At 36.8% G+C, this 14,917-nt stretch overlaps 1 protein-coding gene across 7 annotated transcripts in view; it reads right to left on the bottom strand.

Moving 5' to 3' along the window:
• The window catches only part of FOXP2 (forkhead box P2), a 566,859-nt gene that overhangs the window by 533,569 nt on the left and 18,373 nt on the right, over positions 1–14,917 (bottom strand). Inside the window, exons 1-3 of one of the 7 annotated variants that reach the window (XM_060632923.3) lie at positions 10,837–10,933; positions 7,509–7,587; positions 4,291–4,353 (exon numbers count right to left, since the gene is read on the bottom strand). The exons of 5 other annotated variants lie outside the window; for them this stretch is intronic. The gene's annotated coding sequence lies outside the window, so the exon portion shown is untranslated. Of the gene's footprint in view, positions 1–4,290; positions 4,354–7,508; positions 7,588–10,836; positions 10,934–14,917 lie in introns of those variants that run through there. One more of the 7 variants, XM_060632925.3, reaches the window with a different exon arrangement.

Raw genomic sequence — 14,917 nt, 5'->3', positions numbered from 1 at the left:
TAGTTTCAGTTAAAATGTAACACTGACAACTGAATATGGTACTACAGATATGATTTAACCATTTCACAACACTCTCTACACACTAACCTAGCCACCATGTTTTTTGATTTTACATTTAGATTTTTATAGTCAGGATCTATATACTCACTGCCTACTAGATATTTTCACTTGGATTTCCTACAAACTCCTCAAATTTCAAACGTCCAAAACTGAGTCAGTCTCCCCCTTCACATTTTTATTTCATCACACTCCAAACACGCTTCACCTCCTAATTTTCCTATTCCAGTGCCTAGACCAGAAATGGCTACAAATCTGCCAGAATCCTACATTCCTCCTTCTCCCTCGTATCTATCAGCCAACTGACCGTCACATTCCATGAAATGGACCATGGGTTTAAGAATTGGGCTCTAAGCCAAACTGCTAGGGTCTAAATTCTTGCTCGGCCCTTGCCAGCTATGTGGTCTTGGACAAGTAACTTAGCCTCTCTGTTACTTAGCTTCCTCATCTATGAAACAAAACTGAAATCAAAATAATACAGGCATACCTCAGAGCTACTGTGGATTTGGTTCCAGACCACTGCAATAAAGTGAATCATCACAATAAAGTAAGTCAAATAAATTGCTTGTTTTCCCAGTGCATATAAAAGTTATATTTACAGTATGCTATAGTCTACTAAATGTGCAATGGCATTGTGTCTAAGAAAAACAATGTACATAGCTTAACAATGCCTTATCATTAACAAAATGCTAACCATCATTTGCACTTCCAGTGACTCATAACCTTTTTGCTGGTGGGGGGGGTGGGGTCTTGCCCTGATGTTGATGGCTGCTTGATCAGGATGGTGGTTGCTCAAGGTTGGGGTGGTCGTGGCAAGTTTTTAAAATAGGACAACAGTTAGCTTTGCCACATAGACTGACTCTTTCATGAACAGTTTCTCTGTAGGGTTTGATGCTATTTGATACCCTTTTACCCACAGAACTTCTTTCAAAAAATGGGGTCAATCCTCTTGAACCCTGCCACTGCTTTAACAACTATGTTTGTGTAACATTCTAAATCTCTTGTCATTTCAACAATCTTCACTGCATCTTCCCCAAGAGCAGATCCCTTCCGAGAAACCACTTTCTTTGCTCATCTATGAGAAGCAACTCCTCATCCATTAAAGTGTTATCACAAGATTGCAGCAATTCAGTCACATCTTCTGGCTCCACTTCTCATTCTAGTTCCCTTGCCGTTTCCCCCACATCTGTAGTTACTTCATTCCTTGTCTTGAACCCCTCAAAGTCATTCATGAGTGTTGGAATCAACCTCTTCCAAACTCCTAATGTTGATATTTTGACCTCTTCCCATGAATCATGAATGTTCTTAAAGGCATCTAGAATGGTGAATCCTTTCCAAAAGGTTTTCAATTTACTTTGCCCAGATCCATCAAAGGAATCGCTATGTCTGACAGTTACAGCCTTATGAAATATATTTATTAAAGAACAAGACTTGAAAGTAGAAATCATTCCTTGATCCAAAGGAAAGACAATGGATGTTGCATTAGTAGGCATGGAAACATTAATCACATAGTACATCTCCATCAGAGCTCTTGGGTGACCAGATGCATTGTCAGTGAGCAATAATAATTTGAAAAGTATCCTTGTTTCTAAGCAGTGGGTCTCAACAGTGGGCTTAAATATTCATTAAACCATGTTGTAAACAGATGTGCTCTCATCTAGCCTTTGTTCTGCCATTTACAGAGCACAGGCAGAGTAGATTTAGCATAATTGTGAGAGCCCTAGGATTTTCAGAGTGGTAAATACACATGGGCTTCAACTTAAAGTCACCAGCTGCATTAGCCCCTATCAAGAGATTCAGCCTGTCCTTTGAAACTTTGAAGCCAGGAATTGACTTCTCCTCTATAACTACGAAAGTCCTAGATGGCATCTTCTTCCAGTATAATGAAACTCTGTTTTTTAGTACAGCCACCCCCATTAATGACTTTAGTTAGATCCCCTGGAGAACTTGTTTACAAACAAGTTCTTCTACATCAGCACCTGCTGCTTCACCTAGTACTCTTATGTGATAGAGACAGCTTCGTTCCTTAAACCTCACAAGCCAACCTCTGCCAGCTTCCAACTTTTCTTCTGCAGCTTCCTCACCTCTCTCAGTCTTCACAGAACTGCAGTTAGGGATGTGTTCTGGCTTAGGCTTTGGCTTAAGAGAATGTCATGGCTGGTATAGTTTGTGGCATCCCCAAAACAATTACAACAGTAACATTCAAGATGACTGATCACAGATCAGATCACCGCAACAAATAATAATAAAAACGTTTGTAACATCGCAAATATCACAAAAATGTGACACAGAGACACAAAGTGAGCAGATGCTATTAGAAAAGTGGCACCGATAGACTTGTTCGACACAGGGTTGCCACAAAGCTATTGTTTTAAAAAAAAGAGCAGTGTATGCAAAGTGCAAAAAACTGCACAAAGTATGTCCACATTTTCATCATAAGGCTGCTGTAAGCACTAAATTAATTCATATATGTAAAGTGCTTTGAAGAGTGATCAGCCATAACCACAGTGAGTGCATAATAAATTTTAGCTGCTATTATAATCATTATTGTCACCTCCTTAATATCTATCTCTCCAATCTGTTTATCATCCTCACCACTACTCATTGAGGTCAGGTCCTTTATTTTTATTTCACCTATATGAATGTCACAGCTTTAAAACTATGGTTTCCACTTCTCTTCTTACTATATTCTTGTTTTCATAACTTTGATCATGTCGTCCCCCCAGTTCCAGTGCTTCAATGGTTTATTACCACCCTTGGGATAAGTGCAAATTATTGAGTACAATATACAAAATCCTAGATAATCAGGCAAATCAAGCCACATCTATCCCCTCCGTTCTTCTGGTATGTGAGGTTTGAATCTCATTGATCAATTTGAACTAGTTCAAAACCAGAGGCTCTCAATTTTTCTTTTAAAGCAAGTTACGAAAGTGGCCAAAATTTGCTCTGAGACTCTGCTGCCCACCACCTATTCATCCCCACTCATGTTTGCTTACCTCCCCGTTGAAAAAGACTAAATGACAGGAGATGCCATTATACAGGAATATATGCACGGGTTTCCTACATGTCTGCTTTAGCAAGAATCTGTTCAGATCCATTCTTTTCAAAGTGTGGTTGGAAGATCAGCAGCATCAGCATCACCTGGGAGCTTGTTAGAAAAGTTAATTTATCAGGCCCCACACACACCTACTGAATTAGAATTTCTAGGGGTGGGCCCAGGACACCGTTTTGTAATAAGAACTCTGGGTGATTCTTATTCATGCCAATATTTGAGAAGGTCTGATGAAAATGATGCTGATTGAGGCTTCATTCTTACATGCAGGAGTCAAAAATACTACTGACACAAATACGAATTACAAAATGTATTAAGCAAAGGGTACGATCCTGAAAAAAAAATTATGATGAATCTAAATCCTTTATAATTCACATGTAAAACAGCAGCATTTACTTTTTAAGTAATTCCGTGTTTTTTCTTAGTGTTTATTTATTTTTGAGAGAGAGAGAGAGTATTAAGCAGGCTCCAGGTTCTGAGCTATCAGTACAGAGCCTGATGCGGGGCTCAAACCCACAAACCATGAGATCATGACCTGAGCCGAAGTAAGACACTTAACCAAGGGAGCCACCCTAGTGCCCCAAGCAGCAGCATTTTAAAGTTATGACCAATTTAAGATGTCTTGCCTATACACTGATAACAAAACATTTTGTAAGAAAATGTTGGTAATTTCGGACACCTGTTCTTAGAGCATGACCAGTTGGAGCTACAACTTACCAAGTATTTTGTAGCATTCTGACTTCTAATAGAATATTTAGAATCCTTAGTAGACTCCCATAATTAGCTGGAGTTTGTTAATGAATGCTATCTTTTAGTAAGCCTTAATAAGTTAGGGTGTCAAGTAAGTAGCTCTTAATTGTTCACAGAAGTAGAAACCTAAGCATGGTTTGTTTTTTTTTTCACTTGTGAGAACGAAAACACGAACTTGTATTCAAGGATCAATTTGTTTCTAAAACAGACTCTCCTTGTTCATCAGAAGGTGGCCAACTACTTTGAGAATATCTACTCTAAAGAGCAAAACAACCTTCATCTCTAACCTTTGTACCTGAGTCAAACTGCCCATAACAATCCAGAATTCTCCTCTGGGAAACCTCTCCCCTCCCCATTCCCCCATTCTGAGGCAGCTGGACCTTCTCTGTCTTCCTCAACCATCCCATGCAAACCTCGATAACCATACTTACGGTGCAGTGAAATAATATGTTAACTTCTGCGCTTGTCAAGATCTTTTCAAAGCTTGATTCTGACTGGGTAAAGAAAGGAGTAGTCAAAGGAATTCTAGGTTGATATATAACCAGTCATTTACTATACCTGTCTATTCTTAGCTTTATCACATACTTTTTCTATCTTCAGTCATTCTGAAAACCATTAATTTTTCCCATTTTGAAAATCATGCTTTAATGATGACAAATTTCACAGAGAATAAGAAATTATGCATAAGGACAGTATGAGTGGCATAAATTCTCTATTAATTCATTCATAATCTGGAATGAGAGCACAGTTTCTATTAAGACTTCACATTCTTTTTTGCCATTCTCATTCATAAATGTTACAAAACATTCAACCACGGTGAAGTTAAGAAATAGTAAGTGGAAATATGGTAACAGGCTATGGTAAGAAAAGAACTACACTGATAATCAAAAGGTTCTGGTTTTAATCTCAGCTTGACTAATAAATATCAGGCTAAAATATCTTAAATTATCAGGGCCTCAGATTCCCAAACTTCAAAATAGAAGTGAAAGATGATTTAGATCCCTCTCAGTGGGAATAATAAAAGTCTCATGGTGTAAACATTCATACAGCATTATTATAATTCTAGGATAATCAACAAGGTAATATAGGGGAAATGCCCCAAAGTACAATCTATATGTGTAAAACCAAAGTTAAAATTTTCCCTGGAGACTATAAAATTATTTTCACCTGCCTGGTTTAGGGAAGCGTTATTTGGATGCAGGCCCTTGCTGTGGCTGCTGTGATCTTCTCCAAGTGCATGTAATAAAAACAACTGAAAGGGGGGGTGGAAGTCCCAACTTCCAGGTATTCTCCAGAAGATCATCTTAGATGGAGACTTGACACTCAGAATATGTAGAGTGTGAAAGGCTGAGAGCCCTTGAGGAATCAAAGGCAAAAGGCCTAAAGCTTTTGGAGAAGCTGTAAAGACAACCCCTCCTCAAACTTCCTCACATCACCTCCACTCACTCTTCTTCCAAATGAATACTTAATCATAATTAGCTTATACATTTTAAAATTTTAATCTCATATGCTTTACTATTATTTTTGCTTATTTTATACTCTATTCTCTTGTCTCCCTTTTTAGCTTCAATTGTTTAAGCATCACACACTTATTCTTGTAACTTTTCACTCTTACCTTTATTTTCTGGCATTGTAGTCTCATCTTTTCTTGCCCTACCATTCTCGTTTATGGCTATCACATTCAATTTCTTTAGAGCTTCAATTTGAATGTCTTAAATGTTTTCAATTTTTTAATTCAAATTCTGATTTTAATAATATTAGAATCATCCTAAATTTCTTTTCCCTTGGTCATTTATTTTATGTAACCTGTATTTATTATGGCCAGCAAAAAGCAAGTCCAGAAAAGGGCTAAAAGTAAAGAAAGTCATCATAAGCCAAAAAGCATGTCAGTTTTCCTCCTTGTAACTGCTTTTTCTGCCACTCTGGTTCCCCAGTAGATTCACTGGTCCAGTCCTGGGTGGCTCTCCAAGGAACTTATGCACCCAGGGACAAAGCCAACCCACAGACCTATTCCCTCTCCCAAGGCCGTAAGGCTCACTCTGCAAATGGCATCTGGGTTTGCTCCAATGGTGCTACTTGTTAACTTCTCAAACTATCCACTGTGTGTATTTTAAAATTCTTAACTCCAAAACACGCAATGAACAGAATTTGGGTCATTCCCCTAAGAGAAATGAGGAGCTATTATAACCAAAGGGATGGTATGAAAATAAGTGTTTTCTAAACATCATTCTGGCTACTATGCCAGAGCACCTGCCAACAAAGTATAAAAGTGTCCGTGAAGAACCAATCCATTCGTTCAACAAATATGTATTAAGTAACTACCACGTGCCTGCACTCTGACAGGCACTGATACAGCAAGGGGGGAAATGATAAAATAGGAAAAAAAACATACCAGAAATATGTATAGTTAATACATATTTTAAGAGACTACTGCATTAGTTCAAGCAAGAGTTGAAAGTGTCTTAGACTCTGATAGTGGTCCTGGAGACAGGGAAAATTAGAGTGAATGTGGTAATATTTAAAAAGTAAAGTGACAATATTCAGTGATTCAAAACAAAACAAGTGTTATGTTATCTTCTGTTTCACACAAAATTTATAAATTTTCAATTGCTAAAAGTAGAGAACACAATTCACTTTTATTTCGGTTCTTCTTCCATGATTTGTCTTTCTATTTGGTTACTATTTTCAGTCTCTTATACTCTAATACAAGTCAAAATTTTAGAATTCTATGACTGCAGTATTTTCAGGCAAACAGACTCGAGACCACCAACCATTAGTACTGGGTTCTTTCTGGGAGCTGAACATCAATAACTAGAAGGCAATGCAGAGCTAGGAAGAACACAATTAACCTCCTGGAAATAAAGCATTACCTTACATTCCAACCAAAAAAATCAAAGAAGAAAGAATATTCAGCAAGAGATGCACAGTGCATTGTTGGAGGCATTTATCTATAGCACAAGGGAGAAGTTAGGGATTAAAAACATAAATTTGTAGTTGTTTCAAAGGATTTAACTGAAATGAAAATAAAGTCTCACAGGTAACTATGGAACGCTGAAATAAGGAAGAGTACTGTACGTCTTAGTCCCTCACACAATCAAGCTCAGAGTTGTGCTTTAATAATATATCTTTGGGTTTTACAGAAACAGACATAAGAGGATCCTTCAGAAAAATCTGTTGCTGGAATGTTGGCAAGGATACAGCCCTCTCTATTACTCATTACTCCCATGTAAGGCCTGACATGAGAAATCTCTTAGAATTTAGTCCACGAAATGACATTCCCTTTTCTGAAGAATGCTATTCTTCCCTCTTTTTCAAAATGGATATTCTGTAACTAACTACATTCCACTTTAACTACCAGGAATCTCAGAGGCAAAACAGGAGCTTAACCATAGGTCTCTATGTCTTCGGTTTTAGTAGTTGTCTCTCATTGTGTTAGCTTTTCTGTACTGCATCATGCATCTGGAGAAGCTCCTGAATCCTTTAACAACTGCTTCATAACAACCCCCAGTTTAGTGGCTTAAAAAACAATTTATTATTTATCATAATTCTGTGAGTTAGCAGTGTGGCTATTACACTGATGGGGTATGGGCTCGCTCAGGCAGCTCCATAGCTCCATTCACCTGGTAGGGCAACTGGGGGCAGAACTCACTTGAGCCAGCTGGGCCTGGAACTGTCCAGATCTCCCCATGTGGTCTTTCATCTTCCCAGAGACTGGACCAGGTTTCTTCCTATGGTGACAGCAGCATTCCAAGAAGGCAAGCTCCAATGTGCAAGCACTTAGCAACTCTCTACTTGCATCACATTTGCTTAAGTCCCACTGGTCAAGGTCAGTCACAGGTGCGCGCGCGCACACACACACACACACACACACACACACACACACACCAGAGTTACTATGGAAGGGTGTGGATACTGGAAGGGGTGATTCATTGCAGGCCATTAACTTAACAGTCTACGATAGCAGCTCCTAATGGGGCTATTACCTCTTCTTCCAATCCTTCTAATACTTGAAGCATGTTATTCTTTAACAAAGTTTCCTTCCTATCTGCCCCATATCTTATCTTTTTAAGGGCTAAAATATCCTTTATGGGTGTTCTAAGCTCATACTAGTCCAACATATCAGTGAATGAATGCTTATCTAGGATTCAAAAGTATTTTAAAATTTAAAATGCACCATATGCCACAGCAAATGCTCACTCCTAAATTCTTAAAGCTCTCATGGAAGGAATAAAAATTCCTTTAAATTTAAGTGCAAAAGCCTTTAAAAACATTAGTGCCAATTACTTCCCCCACCATGAGAAAATGCATCATTCCACTGTTGATGTCCCATACTCATGTTATTGAGATACTTTGTGTCTCTAGTCAATATTGAATGTATTATCATACAAGGGTCCAAAATGTCTAGAATCTTAAAGTTAGAAAGAGGACCATTATCTTCTGGTTTCTACACTAAGTACACCAAAGAGCAAGACAAGAAGATGCTGAGAAGTATAAAAATGTTAAGCTAAAGAACAATAATATAAACAAAAGAGCAAAAATCACCAAAGAAAGGGTAAAGGAGAAAGAAATTCATTAAACTTGTTTCATCTTGCAAGATGTTACTATTTTTCAGATGTCCTATGATAAGACGAAGATGAGTTGAATAGGAAAAAAATTAACTTTTAAAGACATGACTATACATCTTGTGATTTTTATCTGTACTTTTTAATCTCATTGACTTTTTTAAAAACACCAGTTCAAATTCAATTTTAGACTGTAAGTTTTTGTGAAATCAATGTGTTTTGGGAAAAGGTGTGTGTACATGTGACTTGAGGGTGGCTGAACAGGTAAGGTGGGTCTCTTTGGACACATAAGATTTGCACTATGACTAGGGATAGCACACATAACTATAAAAAAGTCAAGAGAGCCCTTCTGGCTGTGATTATGATGCCAAACAAGATGTTGTTCTGTGAATAGGTGGCAAAATGCTTCAGAGATTTTCCACCAGGGGAGACAAAATGTAGAACTTTACTTATGCACAGAAGACTTTTTTTTTTTTTTTTTTTTTTGTTAAATTAGGCCAACAGCAGAGTTATTTTTAGATTACTTACTTCACTTTCTCTTCTTAATGGGCTGGTATACAAAATAGGACAGAAAATGCACCATATGTCACAGCAAATGCTCAAATCCTAAATTCTTAAAGCTCTCATGGAAATAAAAGAGATCTCTATCTTAAAATATGAGATTTCCATTCAGATGAAATTAAGACCATAACTATTCTGACGGATATTTAACAGTTAACAAATAAATTACATACACCTTGTTTGAAAAAAACAGGATTTCAGAGAATTTTTCCTTTAATCATTTTTAGGAAAAACAAACTGTAAGAGAAGAGCTAAGGTGTGAATAAATGTGTTGATTTACATTTAAGACTTAAGGTTAACATTTAAATCATACAGCATTTTCAAATTCTATAGTGACTAACAGAGCTCTTGATTTCCTAAAGTTACAAAATTTAGATGACTCATCTACTTGCTCTTTCATAAAATCAATGTAAAGTCTGTTCAGGCAGCCTCAATTCTGTAGAAAGACAAACTTTCAAAACTTATTCTTTGCATTTTGACATAATGCATTCTCATTTATGATTGCAATCATGCTCTACAAATACTTATATTGTTATTTTGATTTATATTATTACAAATATGACAATGAGATAGAATGTATGACCTTAACGACATCTATGTACATAATATATGATACTAGAATAAAAAATATAACTGATTAAAGAAATTGTCCCCACTTTTATCAATGACATAGATATAATTTAAACTATACTAGGAAATAATGAGCTTATTTTAAAATAGATTAATAAAGTCAACAAATATCACACAGCAACATATTCACTATGTTTTTGGAATGTCTCGATTTTACTGAGTAAACAAAATTGAAGGACAACAAAAGTTTTGGCACCTGTTTGGGGTTTAAACCACTGGGTCACAGTTTTCAATTAGGATGAGGAAAAAAAAGTGCTTATTTCCTCAAAAAAATCAAGTAAAATCTCTAAAGTTTTGGTATTCTCTTGTTTATTGTTTTATTAAATTATAATCTTGTGAGTGCTTCATATGTTAAATGTGCAGGTCTATTTGTTTTCCCCAAAAACAAGGGAGACAAATATTACTAGATACAGTTCATCATTGTACATAACCTAGTTTTAACAAGATTATATGTACCAATGAAATAAAACATCTTTAAACTAATATAGGTATTTAGATATATAGAAGTTAATTTCTAAATAACACAGGTCTGCTGATAAATTGTAACTTTTCAACAAAACAATTTTAAAATATAACCTTAATAGATAAAATTATGATGTAAAACTAGGAAATTAAAGAATATTATGATGATTAATGTTGCTAAATTAATAGTATTGATAAAATCCTGTGTATAGAGACTACCTTAAATACACATTCTAATTTTTTTTTAATTTTTTTTAAACGTTTGTTTTTGAGAGAGAGAGAGAGAGAGAGAGAGAGAGAGAGAGACAGAATGCAAGTCGGGGAGGGGCAGAGACAGAGAGAAGGAGACACAGAATTTGAAGCAGGTTCCAGGCTCTGAGCTGTCAGCACAGAGCCTAGATGCAGGTCTTGAACCCATGAACTGTGAGGTCATGACCTGAGCTGAGGTCAGATGCTTAACCGACTGAGCCACCCAGGCACCTCTCTAATTCTTACGTTTAAAAATACACTTGAATAATCTGCATTTCGATACAATCCTATACACCTTAATTCTAAGATATAAACCAAAAGAATAATCAGGTCTAATGGCTGGAAGAAGAATGTTACGCTGAATACAAAAACTAGTTCTTAAAACTTGAAATAAATCATATTATCTTGCCAATAAAAGTATTAACCAAAGCAAAAAAACTGAAGCACTAAAGTCATAAATGGCTGCTTTTAGAGGAGAGCAGACTCCAAGCAGAGAAGAACAAACAAGTTTACCTGCATTCAGAACTTCACCACACTTTGTGCCAGACACTGGTCTTGGTCCTGAAATAAAAATTCTTGTCTAAATTGTAGTTAAGTAATACTTTATAAAGTCAAGTCAATTAAGTCTAAGGAGACCAACCCTAAAGGTAACAAAAAAGAGATGAGGTCGCAAAAATAAACATTATAATTCTGAACTTTTATTGAACATTCAACCGGGTTCACACTTTTTTTTTTTTTGGTCCAGTAAGTAAACATGGTAAGTATGTGGAAAAAAACTTTAAAGAAGTGGCAAAATATGTTGACATTTTTATCAGGTGATGTGGCTGTGTCTAAGTAGTTTTATTTTTATCTTTCTCTATTTGCTAAATCCACATTTAAATTAATTAACACTAATTTCACCATTTACCTACTTTAGAATTTTACTGACGATGACCTCTAAGTATGTACAATGGATTCCCAACCTTCCATATTTTATGAATAGATATTTTAGGGCTGGATTAGATATTAAAAAACACCATTCCAAACTATGTTCTTTGGTTTTAAATTGATCCATTATTCCCACTCGAAATGAAGCCCCTCCCATGACATGATATTGTTTAAGAATAGTTACTACACACACACAGTAACCACTTTTTGAGCATGTGCTTTTTATTAGAGGATCACTAACACATGCTCCCAACATCAACGAGCTAAAGAATATGTACTACTTGCCAAACCTTTCTTCCACTGAGCACATATCGCCTCTAAATAATTATTTCCAGACAAATGGGAAAAGGGATTGTGCTTCTTTGACTAAATTATCCAACATATTTTCCTAGCACTGAAGGAGACAGAAGACATATGAGTATGAAGTATCTTCCAAACACTCTTCCTAGTGCTTCCTTACTGCCTGAAACCCAGAAAGTCCAATATTTTCCAACTAATTTCCTCTGTGTGCATGTAAAATGACAGCTGACAGAATATAGAGGCTTGTGTATTAGAGGGCCACAGCAGCATGCTGTGAAGAGCTCACATCATAGAATACAATGATCTGGACCATTAGATGCAAAGGAGAAGATTCCATTGCCAATAAAAAGTGGTAATTAACTAGACTTATCACAAAAATAGAAAATTACTCCATTTCAGAACCAGGAAAATTAGCTTCCTAAATTTAAAACCAGGCCAAGTTTAGAGAAAATTCCCAGGCCCAGGACGAGCTTCCCGGAACAGGAGAGCAGCAACCCTGCAAAAGAAATTACCTAACATACCAGATTTAATTATATGGAAATAGCTTTATCCAAATCCATCAATGGAATACAAGAAAAATACTAACAGGGAGTCAAAATTATACCTGGAAAGGATGAATCTTTTAAATTTATTGTATAATATTGCTTACAAAACATATTCCTCCAGAAAATGAGACTTCAATGGAGTGATGAATTTATTAATCTAAAGACATGTTTAAAAGCCACTCAATAAGGTCTAAGGCTTTGATAAATATAAAAAATAATATAAAACTGAGACAATCTTAAAATACAATGGACATCTACTTTTGCCACATCTAATAGCTTCAGAGAACTTCATGAATAAACCATTGTAACCTCACTTGCAAATACCACAAACAAAATTCAAAATTAATTTGTAAGTTTCAGGTTTCAAGCTTCCAAGGATATACTGATTCAGGCAGAGATAATATCTGACTTCTGAGCACATCCACAAAGTCAGATTTTCCTCTCAAGAATATTCCTACATCAGCTGTTTTGAACTTAACTGCCTGACCAAAGGGGGCAAGAAAATGAGGAACATAATATATTTGCTTTTGGTAAATTGCATACTTTCCTTTCTTCCAGTTCCTCAAAATTCACAGGGGCAGATATGAGGGATGCTCTTTTAGCAGAAAGGGTTGCCCCAATCCTAAACCTTGGCACCGTTTTTTTTTTAAGTATATTTATTTTGAGAGAGAGAGAACATGGGCAGGGGAGGGGCAGAGAGAGAGAGAGAGAGAGAGAGAGAGAGAGGGAATCCCAAGCAGGCTCCACGCTGACAACGACCCAGGGCTTGAACTCATGAGCCATGAGATCATGACCTGAGCTGAGATCAATAGTCAGTTGAATGCTTAATCGACTGAGCCACCCAGGCACCCTAGCACTGTTTAAGATGAAAAACATACAAAGTATAGCTGACAAACAAAATATTCTTTCAAGGAAAAAAAAAGTGGAAGGAGGAGCTAGGAAAAAAAGGCAGTCATAAATAAGATCAGTGCTAAACACTGAAGAGAAGGCATCTACTATCTGGCAGCTGCTGTGTGGGGATCTTTAAAAATATTTTTAGTTCATACAAGTAACAGAATTTTCATCCATATTTTACAATGAAAAATTTAGGTTCAGAGATCAGATAATTTGCCCAAGATCACACAGCCAGCATGGGGCTGAGCCTAGGATTTGCTCTCCGTCTGTCTAATGCCAAGCCCTCCTCTTGCCATGATGTCAAACCCACATCTTAGTTGACAAATATTCCTGCTGGGCCTCCACTGTGTGCACTCATGCTACAAAGAACTACAAAAGGAATAGAAGACATTGCCTTTGCCCTCCAGGCAGTTAACATCTAAGAGGTATTCTGAAGATTCAGATGCCCAATCCATGAGAAGAAATGTGGTATACACAGAGGAAAGAGCAGTAGTCTAGGGAGAGGGAGATGACTCACTCTTGGCTTCACTATATAGTAGCTATATAACCTTGGGTAAATAATAATTGCTAGTATTTCCTCATCTACAGAGATCTTGTAATATAATATCTGCCTTAATTATCTTACAGAATTAGTTTAACGATCCAATTAGATAATATAAGAGCCTTATTAGCTATAAAATGTTTCACAAATATGAAATGCTAGTACTGCTATTCACGTGTCCATCGTCAGGTCATTACAGAACTTTGGGTAAGTATCTGAATTCAGCAATAAAAAGATTAGCAGACTCACTTTTGTTTCCCAGGCCTTTTGTTTGGCTTTGTTCTGGCTGGTTAAGAGAGTTTGTGCTCTTAGAGTGAGGATTATTAACCAACTGGTTCTGGCTCTTGATCCCTGCACTGCCCAAGCATTCCAGCTAGCTGTCTGCTGAAGATAGGGTCTGTGACCAAACCACTTTCCCCCGCTACAACTGTGACCCCAAGACTATGCAGGCAGCACGCTTACTGCTAGCCCAAAGGTAAGATAGTCCTTTTTCCATTTCCTTCCTCCTTTATTTCCTTTTCTACCTTCTTCATCAGCCATCCTATACAATTAGAACTTTGGGGTGTCTAGCTCACCCCCAAACCCAAAGCTGTACCTCAAATTACAAATTCTTTCTCTCTGTCAACTGTATGAGAAGACCCATTTCCTGAGGGAGGCTGGAGGAACTAGGTTCAGAAAGAAACCAGGTGATTAAGACCTTCTCTGAGGAGGTGGAGAATTTGCAAAACAAAAAACATCCCAGAGCTGGCTGGGAAGAGTTTCTTGAACTAGGCTGTACAAACCACAAGCATTTAAAATAAATAAGCTAAATCAATTCTCTGTATTCAAGACAGTATTAGAACACAATTTCCTATCAATTTTCCCATTGTAAATTAATCAATGTTTAGAATATTCTCTTTCTGTGAGAATTATTACTCCCAATTCCAAATAGCCAACTGACAAACTGTGGATGGCTTACTACGCTTCAAATACATTTGACTGAAAAAGACTTACTGAAATTCTTTAGATAATCTTCATTTTATTTTCTGTAATTTTAAGCCAACCACTTTGATAATGCATAAGTTGAGCTCAATGAAGCAAAAGCAAACCTTACTGCAACTGAAATGTCACGGAAGCAACTTACACACAACTTGACCAACATCCCAGGCTTTAAATGCGTACCCAACACAACTACTTCTACCTATATCTTTCTCTCTCTCTTACTCTCTCTCTTCCCCCCCGCCCTCCCCCCCCCCCCCGAACTTCTTTGTCTCTGTCTTTACAGGAAGTTAATAGTATTCTCTCCTTCCTACAATTTGTTTTCCGGATGTGACATTGTAGTTTTGTTTTCAGATGAGTAATAGTAATTCAAAATGCTCACTGGATCAAGAAAAATGCCAGAAGTAAA

Source organism: Panthera onca, chromosome A2 (assembly GCF_046562875.1).
Source record: "Panthera onca isolate mPanOnc1 chromosome A2, mPanOnc1 haplotype 2, whole genome shotgun sequence".
Lineage (NCBI taxonomy): Eukaryota > Metazoa > Chordata > Mammalia > Carnivora > Felidae > Panthera > Panthera onca.
The sequence above is the reverse complement of the archived record's forward strand: the minus strand, read 5'-3'. Positions and strand labels throughout refer to the sequence as shown.